Below are 17,869 nucleotides of genomic sequence, written 5' to 3' on the forward strand. Positions count from 1 at the left end.
TACAGAAGATCTTAAATTGTTGGATTATAATACAAGATACCAAAGTGCTTAAAATTCTTAATGTTTCCTAAGTTCCAAAATGATTTTGTAGAGGTATAGTTGAAGAAATATACTGAGAAGGAAACAAGCAGCCAATCAGACATATGGAGACCATTGTTGACTGCTTGGTGGTGGGTATGGCAGAAAAACATAAAATGGACTACAACTGGAGAACATACGTTTTGCAACATTTATAGGAAGGAAATCCCATTTTATCTCTAACTGGTAAGTGTATCTTCACTTGGATTATTTATTCTATCAAACACTTAACATGTTGTCATTTATATTTGCACAATTGAACCTCATAACAATCCCGTGAATAACTTTTATTATTTCTATTTTTATAGATGGACAACACAGCAAGTTAAACACAACTCATTACATTCACACAGCTCTTATGTGGTAGAGTTAAGAATCAGTGCAGGCAGTCTAATCTAGAGACCATGTCCTTAAGCAGGATACTAGGCTACCTTTCTAAGTTTGAAAGTTGGGAAGAATCAATGTTTGCTATATTGCTTTTAAATATGAGATCTATTTCTTTTTTTTTTAAAGAGAGAGTGAGAGAGGGGAGAGAGAGAGAGAATTTCTTAATATTTATTTTTTAGTTATCAGCGGACACAATATCTTTGTTTGTACGTGGTGCTGAGAATCGAACCCGGGCCGCACACATGCCAGGCTGTGGTGAGCCGTTTCTGCAGATTATGGTCGCCATTGCAAGATGGCGCTGGCTCCACTGTGGTCTGTAATAAACAACTCCTTGTTTGGGAGAGTTGGTGCATGGTTTCTCAGCACCCTGTGAGAAAGTTCCACGTGGCAGCTTCGCATTGGGGCTTGGGATGCTTTATTAAGGCTGGGAGGGGCATCCGAGGGAGATTAGAAGAAATATCAGGGGCCTGAATAAACTGCTGAAAGAAGATTCCTGAGTTGTGTCTTCCTTGCGGGCAAGGGGTCGCGACACCAGGCGAGCGCGCTACCACTTGAGCCACATCCCCAGCCATGAGATCTATTTCTTTAATTCTTATTTCCCTTAAACCAATTTTCTCCTTATCCTCCTTCTCCTCCTCCCACTCCTTCTCCTCTTCATCCACCTGTCTCTTCTTTAAGCTATGGCTTTATCCAGAAGAACCTTGATAGGCTTGTCAAAGATTTGTACATACTCATGAAGTAAACTAAAAGCAAAAGCTTGAATGTAGGTTGAAAGCAGCAATAGCATTTATACTTGTGCATTTCTTCTGTGACTGATGGTTAACTCATTTTTTTAAGTTGTTAGGTACACTGAAATATGAAGATAAATTAGGTTCCTACCTTCAATAAATACATAGTAAGGAGGAGACAAGTATATGAAATATTTAGTTAGAGCAAGTAAGTGTTAGTCTAGCAGTGTACATAAGATTTCATATAAACAAAGACATTTGGCTTCAAAATCATAGGATTGGGGAACACTTCCTAGCAGAGGTTTCACTTGTGTTGGGTCTTGAAGGAGGAGGAAAATTTAGGAAGACAAGGAACAGAAGAATGGCATTGTAGGCAGAATATCATAAGTAAAGGAATGCCGGGCGTGGTGGCCCATGCCTGATAATCCCAGTGGCTTGGGAGGTTGAGGGAGGAGGATTGTGAGTTCAAAGCCAGCCTCAGCAAAAGCAAGGTGCTAAGCAACCTCCTGAGACCTTGACTCTTAATAAAATACAAAATAGGGCTGGGCTGGGATGTGGCTTAGTGATGGAGTACCCCTGAGTCAATCCCTGGTACCAAAAAAAAAAAAAAAGTAAAGGAACAATAAAGAGAGGTACAACATTTGAGGGACCACAGGTTGTTCATTTCATTGTGATAGAGTTATCAAGTGTATTTCAACAACAAGCAGGTTAGGTTAAAGACTTAGCCAGAGGCCAGACCTTAAACCTCATATGATAAATTAAGGACCTTGACATTTGTTTGTTTGTTTGTTTGTTTGTTGGCGGGGGTGGGGGGTGGGGGGGTGGTTGCTTTGCAATATAGGAAGTTGAACCCAGGAGTACTCTATCATGGAAATATATCCCCAGCCCTTTATATTTTTTTTTTGTTTTAAGTAAACAATCCAGGCTGTCCTTCAATTTATGATCCTCCTGTCTCAGTCTCCTAAGTAGCTGGGAATACAGGTGTGTGCAATTGCACTTGGCCTAAAATTTGTTTTGAAAGCAGTTGGAGGAATTGGAGCTCTAAGCAAAAAGCATATGATTATATTTTTTTTTTGAAAAAGTAATACAGATGTGAAGAATAGAATGGAGAATAGAATGGATCCAATGTAAAGAAATTTTTTTAAAAAAATATATGAATGTTATATTTTTATTTTAATTTGTTATATGTAGCAACAGAGTGCATTATAATTCATTAAAAATATGGAACACTTCATGAATTTGCGTGTCATCCTTGCACAGGGGCCATGCTAATCTTCTCTGTATCGTTCCAATTTTAGTATATGTGCTGCCGAAGCGAGCACTTAAAGACAAATTTTTAAGCTGTGAAATAATCCAGGAAAGAAGTTATGAATCCTAAATGGAGGCAGTAGCAATGTAAATGGGTAAGAAAAGAAGAGCTAAAAAGATATTTAAGATGTGGCATATACACATTTAGGTGGGGTGGGAGTAAAAGAGTTTTCCAGTAAAGTGGGGACCAAATTCTGTTTTTTGAGAAGAGCTGCATCACAATAGCATTAAAAACAGATCACCAGTCTTCAATCAATTCTAACTGAGAAGGTCTGGGGTGGCAACTGGGAATCATATTCCTTGGAGGTTTCTTGGTTCATTCTGCAGTGTAACCAAGGTTGAGAATCATTATGACACCTAAGAGTATGAGCTAGAAACCTAAGAGATGCTAACGTGATAATGAAGATTGGAAGAGATTTTTGGTTGGGGGATAAAAACAACAGGGGAAGTTTACTCTGAAATCTGCAATTGCAGTTCCTATGGGAGATATAAGTTAGCTGGCAGTGTTGGTTTGGAATTCAGAAGGGAGATTTTGTTTGAATACAGGTAGCAGTAGATGAAGCCATGGGTCTTGAGAGGTTATCTTCCAAGAATATATTGAAAGATGAGAAAGATGGTCAAGCCCTTATGAGCACCAGTATTTAGGGGGTGAACTGAGGAAGAAGGACCAAGTTGAAGAGACAAGTAAACTTCAGAGAAGGCAGGAAGATGTGACTGTTGTCAGAGAAACCAATATTAGCCAAAGTTACATCAATTCAAAGAAAGAGCAGAAAAGTATTCATAAACTTGCTAACACGGACTTTGGTCTCTCATTAAGGTTTGGTTTTGGAATGCAAATGAGGTTTTTCAAAGTCTAGCAAAATCAATCTTTTATAGTTTGTATATATTTATATTAATCATTTACAAGGACTGGGAGTCCACTGCATCACCAATCAAGAGGCTTTGGTGAATAACCAAAAGTGTCCAACATAGAAAATAAGTCTTTATTAGTCAAAAGTATAAGAGGTTTGACCTCATTGGAAATATGAAAAAGCTCAGTACTTGGAAGATATATGAAAATACTCACCATGAATATTATGAGAAGTTGAATAACAAAGTACCTTTTTTTCTAAAAAAAACTATTTTAGGCCACAGCATGTAATGGAACTTATTGCTATTTGAAATATCATTTAAAATAGGTTCATATATTGAAGAGATTATGTTCAGTAACACCTCTTTACTGATATATAATAATAGATAGATACCTTTTAGAAGACATACCCTCTAGAGTTCATTCCTAAATCTCTGTACTGTTTCTTACCTTGGTTCTTTACCTGGTAGCTTTAGCATTACACAAAATCAGGTGGATCAGATTCTGATTAAATGTGGCAGGTGGGGGTTCTGTGTGTACCAGTACTCCAGCAGGATCATGTAAAAAACAATTTTGTGGGGGAAAAAAATCCCCAAATCTGTTCTTCTTGATGGTGAAGGTGAAGCCTTTCCAGATCACTTCCTGAAGGTTTCCACCTTCCAGAAGGTGGAAACAGCTCTCGGCTTCACCTGCTCGCTGTAGAGCTGTTTTTTAAAACACACTCATGAATGATGTTTGGCAAGTCTTTAAAAAATGTGTTTTTGGTTTTGTACAGTTCAATGAAGTGGTGTTAAATTTTTAAAAAAATGTAATTCATCCTAAGAAAATATATAAACCATTGGAATGAAAACGTCATATCATGCTATGCTGTTAAATGTCTTAGTATTACAGAGAATAATAGCTTTAGAAATATATTGTAAACATTTTATTTCCAATCATGATTGCAACTGAATTTTGTGATTCAAACTGGATTTTGTTTTAAAATTTAAAATCAATAAAATATTAAAAATTGAAAAAAAGTACTCATTAATTTATAATAGGCCTTTTGTATTCTTGGTTTAATGAGAAAAGCAAGAAAGTTAATTTCTGGTGTTTCTTCACCTCCATTTTCTCTCAGGCCATTTATCAGGCATGATTGGCACATTGCCAAAGATCCATGAAACTGTGCAAAATGGAAGAAAAAGTGTTGGTTCCAAAGTGTAAGACTTCGAAGTGAATCATATTCTGTTAGTTTCACTAACAAATTTAGTATTCATAAAATTTTTATTGACACTCAAAAATAATTGGTTAGTTTTTCTCAATTTAAAAATTTTGTGATATGTGTAGTGATTTTCCAGAATTCATAAGATAGCCAAATAATTCACTCATAGCAAAATAATTTTTAAACAAAACCATAAATATTGTTCCTTATCATAGGATCCCACATATATAAAACTGGATGACATGGAACATTTTAAAATGTGTGATGTGAGGTTGAAGATGGGAGGACTCTAAAAGTAAGAGGCACAGGACATCTTACTCTAAAATTAACTGCTTTCTGTTTCTTACCACAAGTAAGCAGTGTGCTGCAATTGTCCCTCATATAATTTATACCTTCCCTAAACTGGGAAGCACATTCACTTCAATATGCTGGTCTTTCTGGTTATTTACCTTTCTGTCTCTTATTGAGAGATAGAAATCTTTGATTCCCATGAAAGCAATTGTACTGAGGAATAGAGACGTCTTACCCCCTTGAATTCACAGAAACTAAAATACCTTAGGGCACAAAAGGATTGGTTCCTGGGCCTCAAAAAAATATGTAGTGTTTAAGTTATCTATTATTCTCCTCTAAAATCTGTCCCTGCTTTCCTGTAGGAGATTCAGAGTCCAAGGAACTCACATGTGCCTAACACCTTTATTCTGCATCTCCCCTTGCCCAGATACATCTCTGGTTATGTAGGTCATAATAAGGCAAGCTATTTACCCACAGAATAGAATTTCCTTTGCATAAATTCTTTGTCACATTCGTGCTATGGTTTGGATATAGTTTAAGGATGCCCTCCAAAGGCTCACATGTTGGGAGTTTGTTCCTGAGCCTACTATGTGTGAGGTGATAGAGCTTTTAGGACATGGAGCCTAGTGGGAAGTAACTGGATCACAGGAGGTCCTGCCCTCAGAGGGAGTTAGTACAGTTCTCCAGGGACTCTGGTTATTTCTCATGAGAGGTTGTTATAAAAGAGCAAAACTGGCCCTCCCTACTTTCTGGCTTTGTGTCTTGCCATGCTACGATGAATCTCTTTACACTTCCATCATTGTAATATCATCTACCACTAGGCCTCACTTCAGGCCAAAAAAATGGGGCTGCTTGATCCTGAACTTCGAGTCTCCAAATTTGTAAGCTACACACACCTATTTTCTTTATGGAGTACTTAGCCTCTGATATTTTGTTATAGCAATTAAAAAAAAACCCTAATACACATAAAACTACATCATGAGATGAAGATGAATTAAGTGGATATAGCGAAGTGGCAGAGAGCATGCTGGAACAGGAAGGGGAAAGGTACTATCAGAAGCTTTAAGAATTTATACATGGTGCAATGTGTAGTAAAGGAAAAGTGTTGAAAGAACTGAAAGAAATCATGTACAAAATAATGTGAGCTTGAATCTTTGTCTTTTATGCATAATTGTCTCCATGTGATGTTGACTGAATCATACAATATTGGATAAATAGGGTTTGTTTTTTTTTTGGTTTTTTTTTTGAGCTAGGAAGAAGCTAAGTGTGTACACTAAAAGCATTAATGAGTTCAATTCTACAATTCATATTAACTTAATGGGCTTTGTTTAAATCCATGCCATAAGTTCAGGGGGAAATAGCTTTTTATATGTAAACTAGCATTAGAATTAGAAAGAATTGCTAATTGTATGTCTAGTTTAAAAGTCTAGAAAAATATGCTTCAATTAATGCAGTTATCTAAATTATGTCCTTACTTTCATCAAGGATTAAGTAAGTTATTCTTAGTACAATGATTCCTAGGAATAATTATTCCTAGGAATAATTCTGTATCTCCTATCAATGAATAATTGGTCTAGCAGTAGTAGCAGTTTGGTCCCTTAGCTTAGGTGATAGTCATTCTCTCAGTAACCAGCAAACAAAGGTCAGGTGAAATATGTTTGGCAATGACTTGCCCAACTTTGTCTGCAGACCATTGGAAACATCAGAAAGAAGTATTTTCTCCCATAACCAATAATAATAGTAATAATAATACTACTAATAATAATAAACATTGATGAGTTCAATACTTTCTGTGACCCATATAATACTTACACTTAAATGCCACTGGAGCCTATTGAACTCACTGAGAAAAGATTTATGAAATGAATAGTCATTTGCTCAATTTTTTAAAATAAATAAAGGGAGTTTGAAGCTACCCTTCCTGGATTCTTGCCTCCACTCTACCCCAAGATATTTGTCTTGCACCAAGAAGGTACTTTGTGGCCTTCTGTTTTCTCATCTGAAAACAGAACTAAATTAGACAAGGTATTCATGTTTAAATAACTTACCAAATCTCTAATATAAACTGCTTGACCCTGATGGCATTTTCAGCAATATTAATTAACTAGAAATATGAATTATTGCCACAGTGGGACTAACCAGCTTAGTTGCTATGCTTTCTGTGTGACTAATTGCCTGCTAAATGCTATATTAACAGTCTTGGATCATAGACCAATTTAATTTAAATGCAATGAATTATGTAAATGTGAACTCTGCATTTAGTTTTATTAAAATTATATCATGGCAAAATAAAATAGTCATAAATCAAGCCATATGTCCTTACTTCAAGCCTGAGTCATTTCTAGTTCTCATATGATAATCTTAAAGTTTCTCCAACTCAACTTCCTCTTAAATATAGAAATTCCTGGGACCTACACATATGTGGGAGTACTGATCACATGACCTTCTGAAAAAATGTGGATACATGTATAATTCTATGATTTATTCCATGATCTATGCAATTCTATCATTTATCTAATATAGTAATGTATAACTAAAAATAAATATTAAAATTATCTCTCTCTTTTCCTCTCTCACTCTCTCTTTAAAAAAATTAAAAAAATAAAATAAAATAGTAATGTAAAGATGAGTCATCTCTTATGTCCAAACAGTTACATGTTTAAATTCTAATTGATTCAGAGATTTTTTTTCTTCTCTTCCTTTTTAAGTAGGAATCTACTGACAGACGATGACAGAAAGAGTCTTACAGAAGTTAGAACTCCTGGATAAGCAAGCAAAGATACTCATGAACAGAAGAATAAAAGTCTGTAAAGTGAAAGTTAAATTCAATTTAATCATTAAAAAATTGACATTTCAAGGGGCTGGGGTTGTGGCTCAGTGGTAGAGGGATTGCGTAGCATGCATGAGGCATGGGGTTCGATCCTCTGCACCACATAAAAATAAATAAAGGTATGTGACCTTCTACAACTAAAAAAAAAATTAAAAAATTAACATTTCAAATAATAATAATTTTGATTTTTAGTTAATGATAGATTAACCTGAAAATATAAACTAATTTATAAAAAGCAAATCATTACATTAGGTGAAAGAATCTCTAAGTGGATAATAAAAAGAATTGATTAACTGTACAAGAAAACCTCCAGACAGCTGCTACAGTAGGTTATGGTACATATCACACCTGCTTAGAAATCCTCTGCTGCTGAATATTAAATGTGACTACTGCTATAGTTCTTACCAATGTACTAAACATATGAAGAGTTACTTCGTTTGGGCATGTTAAAAGGAAGATAACATTTGGGATAGTTACCAAATTAGAAATAATTAAAACTTACAGAAATAATTGAAGTAAACTATAAATAGGAAAGACTCATAGAATTCAAGAAAAATATTAAAAGAGAATATGGTTCTCAAAACCCAATTTGGGACATAAAGAAACAATTAAATTTTGGTTTTCTGGAAATTCTTTTAAAATTATATACTGGAGCTGATGATATAGCTCAGCTGGTAGAGTGCTTGCCTCGCATGCACAAGGCCCTGGATTCAATCCCCAGCACCAAAAAAAAAAAAAATACACACACACACACACACACACACACTATATATATATATATATATATATATATATATATATATATATATATATATATCATCTTTTAAAACATTTATTATTTTAAAATTGTAAATATAAAACATACCTTTGGGAAAAAGTTAAACAATGCATAAAGATGCATAAAGAAAAGTAGACATAAAGAAATTAAATAAAGAGAAGTTAATTAGTAGTCTTTGGCCTCTTTCCTATAATCCACTCATCAGAGGCAAATACATTTTTTTAAGAGAGAGTGAGAGAGAGAGGGAGAGTGAGAGAGGGAGGGAGAGAGAAGTTTAATATTTATTTTTTAGTTATTGGTGGACACAACATCTTTGTTTGTATGTGGTGCTGAGGATCGAACCCGGGCTGCACGCATGCCAGGCGAGCACGCTACCGCTTGAGCCATATCCGCAGCCTGGCAAATACATTTTGACAATTAGAGTTGGTTCATTCATATCTTTTTATGTACTCTTATTAAGATAGACATAAAGACATTTATCTTTGCATATAAATTATATGTATTTAGAATAAGAATACACAGACACACAGACACCTACATACATAAAAGTAGATTTTATCTATTTTTTAACATGAAAATTAGCTAAAACATAAATCACTCTGGTATTTGTTTTTTTAATTTTTTTTAAACTTAAAAATATTGTAGACCCAGTTTTTGCAGTTACAAAAACAGTATAGCCAATCCCGCGTACCTTTTACCCAAGTTACCTACAATGGTGACATCTTATACAGTTATGGTACAATATTAAAACCAAGATGTTGATACCTGATGTCTGTCAACAGGACTACAGATTTTCTTCAGTTTTTACTTGCAGTTTATTCATTTTTTGACCAGCATGAATTTCTATGTGTGTGTGTGTGTGTATGTGTGTGTGTCTGTGTACACCTGTGAGTGTGTATGTGTAGTTTCATGCAGTATTATTCCATTTACAGATGTGCGTAACCACCACAATCAAAATCCAGCCCTTTTCTGTCACTATACACAACACTCTCATGCTACTTCTTTTATCCACTGCATTCACCATCTCTCTGTGAAAAGGAATCACTGATTTGTTTTCCATCTCCACGATTTTGTAATTTTGAAAATGTTATACAAATAGAGTCATCCGATATGTAAAGTTTTGAGAGTGACTTTTTCACCAAACATAGTGGACTTTGAAGTTCACCCAGATTTTTGCATGAATCTATAGTTTTGTTATTATAAATAACATGCAAATTTTATTGCTGAGTAGTATTCCATTATATGGAAGAACAGTTTTAATCACATATCCATTGAAGGGCATTTGGGTTCTTGTCAGGATTTGGCTACAAAAAAATAAGACTTCTAAAAATAAAATAAAGCTGCTACCAACATTTTTATACAAGTTTTATACAAGTTTTTGTATAAATTTAAGTTTTCATTTCTCTGGAGTTAATGCCCCAAAATACGACCACTGCTGCTGTCTTTCATCTGAACTTAACAACAGCAAGGCCAGAAAGTTTGGTTTGAATTCCCCCAGACCCATAGGGTTCCCCTTCCCTGAACCTCAGCCCAGAAATTGCTCTAGGAAGTAATCTGGGCTATTGCAGAATTCACCTCATTTGTTTTTCTTCTTTCCAGGATTCATTCCTGCTGAAGAAGGTAGTTTTCATATATTCTGCCTGATTTACTATAGCACTTAATCCTTCATGGGCAGATGCATAAGCTCCCTCTATCTTTTGACTTTCTTTTTCGTTCCTTCCTTCCCTAATCGCCCCACCCCCACCCCCGCACTTCTGTACTGGGATGGAAAAGGGATGCCCTACCACTCAGCTACATCCGCAGCCATTTTTACTTTTGAGATGGAGCCTTGCTAAGTTGCCCAAGCTGGTCTTGAGCTTGCAGTCTTCCTGCATCAGCCTCCAGAGTAGCTAGGATCATCAGCATTTACCACTATTTCTTTAACTTTCCTTTCAAAAGTTTTACCTTTATTCCTCTATGCTGTACTCTGAGAGAATTTTTTAGAGATAACTTCCAGCTCCTTAACTCACTCTTTAGTTATATTCTTTTTTCTTTTCTCTTCAGTCCATCTGTGTAAATATTTTATATTTTAATGATTTTTTTTTTTTTTTTGGTCTTGAGGATTGAGCCCAGAGGTGCTTTTCCACCAACCCACGTCCCCAGCTCTTTTTAGTTTTCATTTTCAGACAGGGTCTCTCCAAGTTGCTTTAGAGACATTGTCTTTGCTAAATGTCATAGGCAGGTCTTTCCTTGTATTCTGAATGTTAGAGTTAGAAGGGAGCCTAAGTGGTCATCTAGTCCAGTACCCTCATTTTATAGGTGGGAAGAGCTTGCTCAGGTCACACAGCAAAGGTATAAAAGTTGGGGCACAAGACCCCAGTTTTCAATCTGTATGTTCTGTCAATATTGCCTGCCGCATGCATTGTGTGTGTGTGTGTGTGTGTGTGTGTGTGTGTGTAAAGTGAGATGAATTTTTGTCCTATCCAAACAGGATATTCCCTCTAGGAAAAGTAATTATTTGTTGTCACTTTGGTTTTGTTGCAGAAAAACAAGCTTTAGTATGTAGGAACAGAAAATACTTTACCCCTGACATTTGATTATCATTCAGAATTTGAAGAGGGTAGTGCTACCCTTCAATCCGCATCGAGGACAGCATCAAAGACCATGGAAGATAAGTCACGTGACGTTAAAAAATCAAAAAAGTAACTATCATAACAACCTCAAACTTTCAGTTTGAAGGTTGCAAGCATTGCTTTATATTTGTATTAAATTATGCAATGTATATAACATGAAAACTTTGTCATATGGCATATTTTATAACAATTATGAGTTAAAATATACTAGATAACTATTTGAAGATTCCCATCATATAAAATATTGTTACGATATTTCACTAGCATAGATGGTAATTTCAATTATGAACTTTTGTTTTTATTTACTTTTTTAAATACTTTTTTTATTTTTCATAGTGCTTGGAATGGAACCCAGTACTTCTCACATGCTAGGCAAACACTACCACCGAGCTACATCCCCAGACACAATTCTGAATTTTAAAGAAAGTTAGTCAGTGACATTTCTCCAAATTAATGTCAGGATTTATTTTAAACTTTAATTAATATATTACAAGAAAATGCCTGCCTAGAAAACTAAATAAGGCAGTTTCTTTGTGTACTTAACAATGGATAGCCTAATCATGCCATACTTGGTCTTTCCTAGCATTATGTACATGTGTAATGCTCTGTAATTTTTCCAAGCATCAGAAATGTAGAGAGCCTGAAAAGAAGTATAAAGAAATAGAATCAAACCAGGTCAACTGGACATTGGTGGTAATGTTGATACTGTTCTTAACTCATTTATTTTATGTCACAATCCAATGTGGGAATTACAGTTTTACTGATGAAAAATCCATGTGTTAGGTTAAATAACTTCCAACGTCACACAACTAGCAAGAGGAAGGATTTAAAGCCTAGTAGTCTGATTTCAGAGCCCATTCTCTTTATCACCATCTAGTTCAATAGGATGACCTCAAACCTGGGCTTGATGCCCAGGTACATGCATCATAGTGCTTTGTAGAGAATATGTGGATAGAAGCAGTTCTATCTTGGGTGAGTAGGAGGATTAAGGTGAGAAGATCTGGAATTTATTTTGGATCTGTTAAGTTTTAGATGCCTGTGGGGAATTCAGGTGGAGGTATCTGGAAGAAAGTTGTATAAATAACTCCCAATCTAACATAAAACATGATGTGGAAAACTGTAACTACTACCTATTGTTTTGCTTGTAAGCATTCTGATAGCAGCACAAAATACAGCTCATTCAGATTTTTTAAATTTGTGATTTACCAGAATATCAAAATATGTCCCCATTGTGAAGCAGTAAGTTAAGAGAAAGCAGTTTGTTCCTAACACAAGTAAATATCAATGGTTTATGTAATTTAATTTTATTGCAAACTTCTTACATTACTACTTTGTTTTAGGTAGATAAACCAATAACTTCAAAATCATTTTTAGAACTGTCCCTATTAAGATGTAATATTTTAATAATTCATAGGAAAAAATTCATAGAATGGAAGTAGCGAACGTGGGGAAGGACAAAAATCATGTGTGGATACACACACAGTATATATGGTTATGTTGTGTGGATTCATTTTTTTTTAGCAAGAAGAGAAATTCATGTATGGAAAAATAATTAAATATGAATAAAGGGGGCTGGAGTTGTGGCTCAGTAGTAGAGCATTGGCCTAGCATGTGTGAGGCACTAGGTTCTATTCTCAGCACCCCATATAATTAAATGAATAAAATAAGGTCCATCAACATCTAAAAAAAATATTTTTAAAAAACATATGAGGGCTGGGGTTGTGGCTTAGTGGTAAAGTGTTTGCTTCACACATGTGGGGTGCTGGATTTGATTCTCAGCACCACATATAAATAAGTGAGTAAAATGGAGGTCCATTGATAATTAAAAAAAATATTAAAAAACAACAACAACATGAATAGAGGATACAATTGCAGTCTATGTAGATTTTTGTTTTCCCCTTGTGCTACTGGGAATCCAACCAAGGGCCTTACACATGCTAGGAAGGCAGTCTACTACTGTGCTTTACCCCCAGCCCATTAGTGAATTTTAATGAGCCAAATTGTTCTCTTAGTTCAATAGACATCATGTAATCTGAGTGATATTAGCCTGGTTTAAAGATTAAGATGGTGAAGTTTACAGACTCATCATCAGGTTTGTATACTAGCTTTGCTTTCTTTTAGCTTTACGACGCAGGGCAAGTTATATAACTTCTCTATGCCTCGGTTTCCTATTTTACAGGGGGGATAGTAATAACATATATTCCATAGGGACTTCATGAGAATTAAATATGTTAATGTATGTGAAAAATTTAAAATTTATTGCCTACACATGGTAGGCATAAAAAAATACCACAACAACAATAAAATTAAAGCTTAGTTTTTGCAATGTACAATCATACATGCTAATCTTTAAAAATAAGACAGTAAGGAAATACACTTAAGTCATGTTTACAGAAGGCAAACTTTTCGGAACTGCACTCTGAAGTTTCAAGAGAGCCCGGAGCCTGAGCCGCAGGCAGGGACAATGGAGGAAAACGAAAGCCAGAAATGTGAGCCGTGCCTTCCTTACTCAGCAGACAGCAGACAGATGCAGGAACAAGGAAAAAGCAATCTGCATGTAACATCAGTAGAAGATGCAGAATGCCGCAGAACCAAGGAGCGCCTTTCTAATGGAAGCAATCGTACTTCAGTTTCCAAGTCTTCCCGAAACATCCCAAGGAGACACACTCTAGGGGGGGCCCGAAGTTCCAAAGAAATACTGGGAATGCAAACATCGGAGATGGATAGAAAGAGAGAAGCTTTCCTGGAACACTTAAAGCAGAAATACCCCCATCATGCCACAGCGATCATGGGCCACCAAGAAAGGCTGAGAGACCAGACAAGAAGTCCCAAACTGTCTCACAGTCCTCAACCTCCCAGTTTGAGTGACCCAGTCGAGCATTTATCAGAGACGTCCGGTGATTCTTTGGAAGCCATGTCTGAAGGGGAGGAGCCAAGTCCTTTTTCCAGAGGCAGCTGAACTCGTGCAAGCCTTCCTGTGGTGAGGTCAATCAACCAGACGAAAGAAAGATCTCTGGGGGTTCTCTATCTCCAGTACAGAGATGAAACCAAGCAGCTCAGGATGCCGAATGAAATCACAAGTGCAGACACCATCCGTGCTCTCTTTGTAAGTGCCTTTCCACAGCAGCTCACCATGAAAATGCTGGAGTCGCCCAGTGTCGCCATTTACATCAAAGATGAAAGCAGAAATGTCTATTATGAATTAAATGATGTAAGGACCATTCAAGACAGATCCCTCCTCAAAGTGTACAACAAGGATCATTCACACGCATTCAGTCACACACCAAAAACTGTGAATGGAGACCTGAGGATGCAGAGAGAAATTGTTTATGCAAGAGGAGATGGCCCTGGTGCCTCTCGACCTGGATCCACAGCTCATCCACCCCACTCAATTCCCAATTCTCCACCATCCACTCCTGTGCCTCATTCCATGCCTCCCTCCCCATCCAGAATTCCTTATGGGGGCACTCGCCCCATGGTTGTTCCTGGCAATGCCACCATCCCCCGGGACAGACTTTCCAGCCTGCCGGTCTCCAGATCCATCTCACCAAGCCCAAGCGCCATCTTAGAAGAGATGTCAAGCCCGATGAAGACATGAGCAGCAAAAACATCGAGATGTACAGAAATGAGGGTTTCTATGCTGACCCTTACCTCTATCATGAGGGAAGGATGAGCATAGCCTCATCCCACGGAGGGCACCCTCTGGACGTCCCTGATCACATCATTGCATATCACCGCACAGCGATTCGGTCAGCGAGTGCTTATTGTAACCCCTCCATGCAAGCGGAAATGCACATGGAACAATCACTGTACAGACAGAAATCAAGGAAGTATCCAGATAGCCATTTGCCCACTCTGGGCTCCAAAACACCCCCTGCCTCTCCTCACCGAGTTAGTGACCTGAGGATGATAGACATGCACGCACATCATAATGCTCACGGCCCCCCTCACACCATGCAGCCAGACCGGGCCTCGCCAAGTCGTCAGTCCTTTAAAAAGGAACCAGGCACCTTGGTATATTTTGAAAAGCCCAGGAACACTCCAGGATTATCCGGCATTGTGGACCTTGGCCCTCCTCTAGTTGAGAAGCAAGTTTTTGCCTACAGCACTGCTACAATCCCCAAAGACAGAGAGACCAGCGAGAAAATGATGAAAACGACAGCCAACAGGAACCACACAGAAAGTGCAGGAACTCCCCACATTTCCGGAGGGAAGACTCTGGGTGCCCAAGAGGCCACGGTGCCACCCAGCCAGCCCCTGCCTACAGGCGCCTCAGCCATCCACATGAGCCTGCTGGACATGAAGCGAAGTGTGGCCGAACTCAAGCTCCAGCTCCAGCAGATGAGACAGCTCCAGCTGCAGAACCAGGAGCTGCTGAGGGCCATGAAGGCTGAGCTGGAAATCAGCAGCAAAGTTGTGGAAACAATGAAGAGGCTGGAGGATCCCGTGCAGCGACAGTGCACCCTAGTGGAGCAAGAGAGACAAAAATACCTCCACGAAGAGGAGAGGATTGTCAAGAAGTTATGTGAGTTGGAAGACTTTGTTGAAGACTTGAAGAAGGACTCTTCATCCGCTGGCCGAGTGGTTACTCTCAAGGATGTGGAAGATGGGGCTTTCCTCCTAAGACAAGTGGGAGAAGCAGTAGCCACCCTGAAAGGAGAATTTCCAACCTTACAAAACAAGATGAGAGCCGTCCTGCGCATAGAAGTCGAGGCCGTGCGGTTTCTGAAGGAGGAGCCACATAAGCTGGACAGTCTCCTAAAACGTGTGCGCAGCATGACAGACATCCTGACCATGCTGCGGAGACATGTCACTGATGGGCTCCTGAAGGGCACCGATGCAGCCCAAGCCGCACAGTATGTCGCTATGGAAAAGGCCACAGCCGCTGAAGTCTTGAAGAACCAGGAGGAAGCAGCCCATGGCCCCAGCCAGCCCTTCCATGGCACGGGACTCCCTGGCAATGTGAAGTCGGAAGTGGTGCCTTTGTCTGGCATGACCGTTCACCACGCACAGAGCTCTCCTGTGGTCATCCAGCCCTCCCAGCACTCCCTGGCCCTGCTGAACCCTGCCCAGAACTTGCCTGTCGGGACTGGTACCCACACAGCCAACCCTCCTGCAGTCACACAGGAAGTAACCTCTGCATCGCAGTCAGCTCCAGCCCCACAGTCCCCTCAGACACCCACGAATGGTTCCACCATGCAGAGCTTGTTCACTGAGTAAATCCACAGTGTGAGTGCCAAGAACAGGGCAGTGTCCATTGAGAAAGCAGAAAGGAAATGGGAAGAGAAAAGGCAAAATCTGGACCATTATAATGGGAAAGAGTTTGAGAAGCTCCTGGAAGAAGCTCAGACCAACATCATGAAGTCAATTCCAAACCTGGAGATGCCACCAGCCTCGGCCCCATTGCCAAAGGGAGATACCCCCGTGGACAAGGGGGAACTCTCAGAAGACTCACCAAATTCAGAACCAGACTTGGACAAGCTGGGGGGGAAGTCACCCCCTCCCCCTCCTCCACCTCCTCGGAGAAGTTACCTGCCTGGATCTGGGCTAACTACCATGAGATCTGGTGATGTGGTCTACACTGGCAGGAAGGAGATCATCACTACCAAGGCCAGCGGTGAAGATGTTGGTTCAAGCCCACAGACAAGAGCCACAAAATGTCCAGCAGAAGAGCCTGCTTCAGCCTGGGCCCCATCCCCTCCACCAGTCACTGCGTCCTCCTTGAAAGATGAGGAAAAAGAAGAAGAAGAAGAAGACAAAATAATGGCAGAACTCCAGGCATTCCAGAAGTGTTCCTTTATGGAAGTAAATTCAAACAGTCATGCTGAGCAGTCCCGGGCTGACAGTCACGCTAAAGACACTAGGCCAGGTGCCACAGTGCCACCCAAGGAGAAGAAGGGCTCCGGTGAGACCCCACAGATGAGCAGGATGCCTGTCCCTATGAGTTCCAAGAATAGACCCGGAAGCCTGGACAAACCTGGCAAGCAATCCAAAATGCAGGATTCTCGCCAATATTGTCAGGTAGTTTTACCTTAAACCCAATTTTGGATGGACATGATTTCCGTTTTGAAGCAAGTCACTGACTTAGTTCATACCAAATACTATGTTTTCTTTGTAAGCTATGATTTACAGTAGACATCCTGGATCTGGGGGCATGAAGAAAGTCTAAAAAAAAAAAACCTTTGTTAAAGTTTTCACCACGCTCTTGCATGCTTGCAATAAAACATCTTTTACTTTGTGAACAAAAAAAAAAGAAGGCAAACTTTTCTTTTTTAATATGTTATGCTTTTTTATAATATTTGGGTATTTCTGAAGAAATTAATATTTTTGAATTATGAAAAACATAAAAATTTCTTTTGTTTTTTGATAATACTCCTTTTAGGTCCTAACTTTATTGAAGGGAAAATTGGGGAGCAGATTAGGATTTTTTTTTTATTTTTGTTTTTTAATTTGTACTAATTAGTTATACATGACAGTCAAATGCATTTTGCCATATTGTACTCAAATGGAGCATAACTTGTCATTCTTCTGGCTGTACATGGTGCAGAGTCACACCAGTAGTGTAATCATACATGTGTAGAGGATAATAAAGTCTGTCTCATTCTACCGTCCTTCCAATTCCCACAGCCCCACCTTTTCCCCTCTTCACAGTCCAAAGTTCCTTCATTCTTCCTTACCCCACCCCCACCATGGATCAGCATCCACTTATCAGAGAAAACATTCGGCTTTTGGTTTGGGGGCATTGGCTTATTTCACTTAGCATGATATTCTCTAGTTCCATCCATTTACCTGAAAATTTCATTTTT

The 17,869-nt window shown here is 38.5% G+C and overlaps 1 non-coding gene and 1 pseudogene across 1 annotated transcript; one reads left to right on the forward strand and one right to left on the reverse strand.

The window, feature by feature from the left end:
• Positions 1 to 2,408: 2,408 nt before the first annotated feature.
• LOC143389422 (U6 spliceosomal RNA) lies at positions 2,409 to 2,515 on the reverse strand. Its single transcript, XR_013090138.1, has one exon. It is a non-coding gene; the product is annotated as a U6 spliceosomal RNA (small nuclear RNA).
• Positions 2,516 to 13,506: 10,991 nt separating this feature from the next.
• On the forward strand, positions 13,507 to 17,099 carry LOC143389391 (sickle tail protein homolog pseudogene; annotated as a pseudogene).
• Positions 17,100 to 17,869: the final 770 nt, after the last annotated feature.

The sequence above is a fragment of the Callospermophilus lateralis genome, unplaced genomic scaffold (assembly GCF_048772815.1).
Source record: "Callospermophilus lateralis isolate mCalLat2 unplaced genomic scaffold, mCalLat2.hap1 Scaffold_73, whole genome shotgun sequence".
NCBI lineage: Eukaryota > Metazoa > Chordata > Mammalia > Rodentia > Sciuridae > Callospermophilus > Callospermophilus lateralis.